This window comes from Aedes albopictus, chromosome 3 (genome assembly GCF_035046485.1).
Source record: "Aedes albopictus strain Foshan chromosome 3, AalbF5, whole genome shotgun sequence".
Taxonomy (NCBI): domain Eukaryota; kingdom Metazoa; phylum Arthropoda; class Insecta; order Diptera; family Culicidae; genus Aedes; species Aedes albopictus.
This window is the reverse complement of record NC_085138.1, coordinates 102,719,928-102,725,927: the sequence shown is the minus strand read 5'-3', so window position 1 is coordinate 102,725,927 and position 6,000 is coordinate 102,719,928.

Here is a 6,000-nt window from a genome sequence, read left to right as displayed (position 1 = left end):
GTATTGTACTGAGCCATCTCTAGGGGTGGCAAAGTATCTAACAAATCTGTCAAAGCAGAATTGCAGCATGCTGGTCAAAGCATTGACTGGCCACTGCCGACTCAGTTATCACATGGCGAATATTCAGCAAGCTGATTCATTTGCATGTGATAGCTGTGAATCCGATTATGGAACTTCGTATCATTTAATATGTAACTGTCCAGTTTTTGCGCAATTGCGTTTCCGAGTACTCGGGAAACACTTATTAAGTGAAACTGACTTCAGAAACCTGAATCTTCAGGACGTTCTGTTGTTCTTGACCCGCTGTGGCAAAGAGCTATAGCCTCTCTTTACGCTTTATGCATTATCACAGTGCCCTTCTCAGGGCGCTGTTCGAACCCATTGTGGCACGCTTATGCGATATTACAGTGTCCTTTTCAGGACGCTATGTGAACCCATTGTGGTACGCTTTTGCGAGAATGACGATCCTATTCCCTTACCTGTCCTTTCCCATGTCCTATCCTTTTTCCTTCCCTTCTCCGTCAGGTAAATGATGAATAGGCTCGTGTTCATGGCGATGGCACAAATTTCCCGAATGGAGGAGAACGTGCCTCTAGAGCCGACCTACTGATACCTGATACCGATACCCCGTAAGCTATCCTAGTTACCCGATCAATACATTACCCTAGTAACCTGGTTGTTGACGAGTGGCAACAAGTGAAAATTTCTATTCATTCTCTGTTCAACCTCCTTCCTGTGAAGACCTAAATATAAGTTGTTCTTAGTTCAACCCCTGCGTTAGTTTCTACCTTCAAGAATATGTAATGCAGGGCTCTGAAGTGGCGGACCGTTTTGCCTGCGCTACTCGTGGAATTTAATATGAATTTCAATTATAAATCAACAAAATGGTAGTGGTAGTGGTGAGATTAACCCCAGGCTGGCTAGATCTCCATTAAGGAGACCAGAAGGAGGATTAGGGAGCTATATGAACGTAGTGCCAGCGTCGGTAGTTCAATTTCCTCCCCGGATAGTTTATTAGACGATGTAGAATAGAGCTGAGCTCTTTGCTATGCCTCTCGCGGCCAGCCCACGCAGCAGCTTAATTCCATCATTGACTTTGAGTCCGCGAAACAAGGACTTCAAGCAGGCCTTCATTAAACTTCGAAAGCCAATACAATGATGGTGGCCAGGCACGAACACGAGAAACTCGTGGCACCTATGACAGCGGCAGAACACGTGAAGTCAAAGGTTCCGATGTCTACCCAGACGGAGGCCTTCGCTTTCGCGGGTAGTCCCAAAAGTGTGGTGGAAGCCATTGTTTGCGGCAAGCCATCGCAGAAGCGTTTGAGGCAACCGTCAGATGAGGAGCTACCAGGCAGTGCCAGCAAGGGTAGGCGGCTGTAAACCCAGAAGTATGGTAGTAAAGCCGGCAAGTTGTACCCTAGTTAGGCGTCCCCATGGGCGTCCCGGAAACACGGAAAGGGTGGGCCTGAATAGGCCGTCCCTTCCCGGATCCAAGAAAACAAGGGGTTGCGACAACTGATTGGTCGTCAGAAACCACAAGGCGGAGGACGCCCCTGGACCAAAGTAGAGCGGAAGAAGAAAAAGAAACCGCAGCACATGCAGGGGCGTAGGGACACCAGGCCTAGGAAAAGTACGGGAACAGGTGCCAAGCGTTAGAATGGCGACACGCTCGTCATCAAAACTGAACAGTCCAAGCACTCGGAAGTTTTAAAGGCGATGAAGGGTGACGTGGATCTGAGAGGCAACGTGCGCATTATCAGATGTACTCGTACAGGTGAAATGATCTCCGAGCTCAAGTACGATAAGGAACGCAAGGGCAGGGTGGAGGAAAAACCACAGCGCTTGTAACGCAGCTGATCCTGAACCACTGTGCCGCAGCTCAGCAACTGCTTTGTCAGGAAGTTTCTGAATGGGGGACACACATCGCCATCATAGTGGACCCACATCGAATGACCACCGGTAACGGCAATTGGCGGCGATATGGTCAATACTTCGCGCCTCATGGTCACAGCGAACGGGAGCGCATGTTTCCCGATGCGTCAATACCATTCGATACGATTGCTAGCCACCCTGATGAAGCAACACGCAAGTCATATTAGAGTTACCACAGAGCAAGTTTTGCTTGTATAGAAGTTAATTTGACGTTATTTTAACACAATAATGCTGCAATTACGTCAGTTTAACTTCTACAGAATTAAAACTTGCGCCTCCATAACTCTTATATAACCTGTGGGCTGTTTGGGACGGTATATACCCCGTCCAGGAGTTGGTGTCTATACCTATTAGAGCTTCGTGGTCGCCAAAGTAAACAGGGTATTCTTCTGTAGCTGTTGTGCGCCTCCGCGGTGGTCGATCGAGTAATTTACGCAGGCGCTGGACTGTATGACGATCGTTCTGATAGGGCGAAGGCCGGTGGTAATGCTGCTTCACATCAATTTGCTTGGATCGACGGCTCATCCGATCCGACTTGACAAACTGGAGGCAGCTCTGATTGTCCTCCATCACCATGGCTCGACCTTCGACCTGCTCTCCCATGTCAGCCAACAAGCTCCGCCGCCAGATTAGCTCCTGACTAGCTTCGCTCAACGCCACATACTCGGATTCCGTCGATGACACCGATACTACTCTACCGGTGTATCTGAAGACAAATCCGGTCGTCGGCTTCCTCGTTACCTGCATCGCCGGACCAATTGGCATCCGAATACCCGACCAGTTGTCCATTTGTGTCGCCGTATGGCAGTTTTAAATCCTTTGTTCCATTCAGATAGCGAACAACACGTTTTGCCGCCACCCAATCATCCTCGGTTGTCGATCTCACTTTCCGGTCTAGTATCGCCATACTTTCGGCTACATACGGCCTGGTCAGACTGATATCTAGATCAGTGCTCCAACGATACTCCTGTACTCGTCGTTATTCGGAATTTCGGACTTTTATTCTCCGAACTGGCGAAACCTTCCTCCATTGGCTTCTTGGCTCTTTTCACTTCGCGAAGACCGAAACTATCTATAATCCGGTCGATGTTACCTTCCGCTGAAAAAATATACTTTCGATCGTTACACTCAATCTTCAGCCCAAAAATAACATAAGGCTCCACAGGATTCGTCACTTCAAAGTACTGCTTCAACTGTTTAGGTGTATACCGAGCCGATTTGAGCTCCAATTTCACAGCCAATTGTGTAACTGCTAGTGACGTCCACACGTCTGTGCAGTGGACGTCCGTACGCCCTTAACTAGTTCACCATTGTGATTGATCTCTTGGTCGGCTCTTACCAGCTCAGGGGATTCACTGCCACATTCATGAAGGGGACGGGACACCAAGGACAACGCAATTGCATGCATGAAAGGACTTCAGAACGCAGTTTTAATTAATAGACATCAAATACATTTTACTTATTTATTTTCTTCTTATGGGTTAGTGGTTAAGGTTAGTTATTCGTTGCGGCCGTTTGATGAGTTGGGGCCCATGGGACATGCGCATTTTGGACTTTGACAACGACTGACATACCTTTGGAGCTGGGGAAATCGTTGACATGGCGGCAGGGCACTCGGGGCCCGCCGGGGTTTTGATGACTTGGCCTTTCTAGCGACCCGTCGGGATGGCTTGGGTGGTCTCTGGTAGGCACGACTGGTGCTGAGCCGGCAGGGCACTCGCTGGCCCGCCGAGGCTGGCGGGGTTGGCCTTCCTAGCGTCTCGTCGGGTGGCTTGGGTGGTCTCCGGTAGGTGGTGCGCCGGCAGGGTACTCGTAGGCCCGCCGAGGGCTTGATGGGTGGCCTTCCTATACCCAAGCAACCAAAAGTTCGGATTCCACTTGAAGAACGAACTCAGAAGATCAAGTTTGGTTCAATTCCGGTTTCGTTGAACTTTATTCTCCAAAAAGTTACTCTTGTATTGTTTATGAACTTGGAAGTACATGTACAAGCTTTTGACTTCTCTTCAAAACGACATTAAAGTCGAAAAAAGGTCCAAAAAGAACTTATGTTGAACTTTAAAACAGAGTTCAATCAAATACTAACCGAACTTATGTTGAACTTTTGCGTGCCTTTAAAATTCAAATACAGTTCATTTGAACATATTCCAACAACTTGAAATCATCCGTTCCGAACTTGTTTCGAACTTGTTTTGAACGTACTACTCAAAGTTCGGATAAATATTAACCGTACCAAAAGTGAACTTCACTTGAACTTCGGTGACAGCGGGGCCGGGGAGAAGTTCTCATTCAATTAAATCACTCGGAAATCGAGCCCAGCAGCCACAGCTTGTGTTAATTTCACAAGTACACTTTGTTCCACTATAATATTTCAACGTACTTACTTGTAATCAACGCAAAGGATCTGTACTGTGTGCCTCAAAGGCTGCCCCTGCAGCGGATAACTGTTCCCCCCAGGATTCCGCCGGGGGTTTTTCGGCTGCGCACAAAAATTTTCCAGCTTTGCTGGATGTTTTCACACCTGTCCCACTTGTCGCGGCAGCGCACCGGTAATCGACGCAATCGTAGTTACTGGAAACCTAGCTGAAAACTTATAATCCTTTCTTAAAGTCCACACACTGGCCCTAATTTATTGCTTTGCACTGCGAACCACAACAAACTGAAAATGTCAAACTGTGTAAGTTCACAAGAAGTTCCACGTGAACTTCTTTCGAACTTTCGACTTCAAAAAGTATTCCAAGTTCAGGGAAAGTTCACACGCGAACATGATTGAGCTCTACTATATGATATCAGCACATTGAGTAAAATCCCACAGTGCCTAACAACACATACATGGAGTAGTGGTTAGGCACCGACTTTCAACGAGGAGAACCCGAGTTCAAATCTCAGTTAGTGAAAAACATCAAAAATTATTTCAAGGTATTAGTCAATTTGGATTCCACATGAACTAATGTTTTTTAATAATAAATTACTTTTGAGGACTAAACACATTATTTTCATTTTTTCAAAGTTAATTTTTAAGCTGAATAGCGTTCCTTTCAGCGACACAAGTGTACTTTTTGTGAACTCAACTTCGGTTAATTACTTAAAAAGTGAGCTGAATAGAATGCTTTTCATCTTCCTTCGAATAGCTGATTAAGCCCAAACATGCTATTTTATCCGAACTTTTGGTTGCTTGGGTAGTGACCCACAGGGATAGCTTGGGTGGTCTCCGGTAGGCACGACTGGTGCTGAGCCGGCAGGGCACTCGCTGGCCCGCCGAGGTTTTGATCAATTCGCTCAACGTCGACTCAGCGTTGGGTTATGATGCCTGCTCGGGTGGTTGATTGGCCGCCCGGCAGTAATGGAGGCTCCACGTGGAGTGGGAAGATGGGCGTCACGGTATTGTTCGGACAAATGTTCGAATCCAGCTATGGGCAGCGTGTCATCGAGGTATCTGGTTCTGATTTTGGACCGGCTTCTCCGGGGGTTTCTGCTTGGGAAGTTGATTGGCCGCTCAGCAGTAATGGAGCGCCCCACGTGGAGTGGCCGAATTGGCGATTCGGTAAGTACGGAATCGACGCCCGTTTCGCGAGGTAACCCGCCGCTCTTCGGTGGTGGTATTCTGCGGCTTCTTACTATGGGCACTCGGGAAAACTGTCCTCACTGTCCTGGCTGCGGGTATCTCCTGGGCAGGCCAGTCCCGCGTGGCTTTTCGGAGCTTTTCTTCAGGTCTCTTGATCGGTGATTTTACCGAACTATCCTCTTTGACGGACTCTACTCGACTGCCTCCTTTTGTCTTCCTCTATTCCTTTCTCCTCTTCGTACTCTTTTTCTTCCTTTTTCCATCCTTTCCATTCGCCCCAACTTGGGTTGCCAGATACGTCTTTCGCCAAACGTGGCGAATTGCAGGGTTGGGTTAGTACATACACGATAATGGCAGAATAGACAGGTAATTGTGCAATTACCCACCTATTCTGCATTTTGGGTACTACATGCGAAGTCTCACATCTGTCGATTGTCGGGTAAGTGTATTAATATTGCCTTTGCAAGTGCGTCGTTGGTTCACATTGTTATCGCATGCGGTAA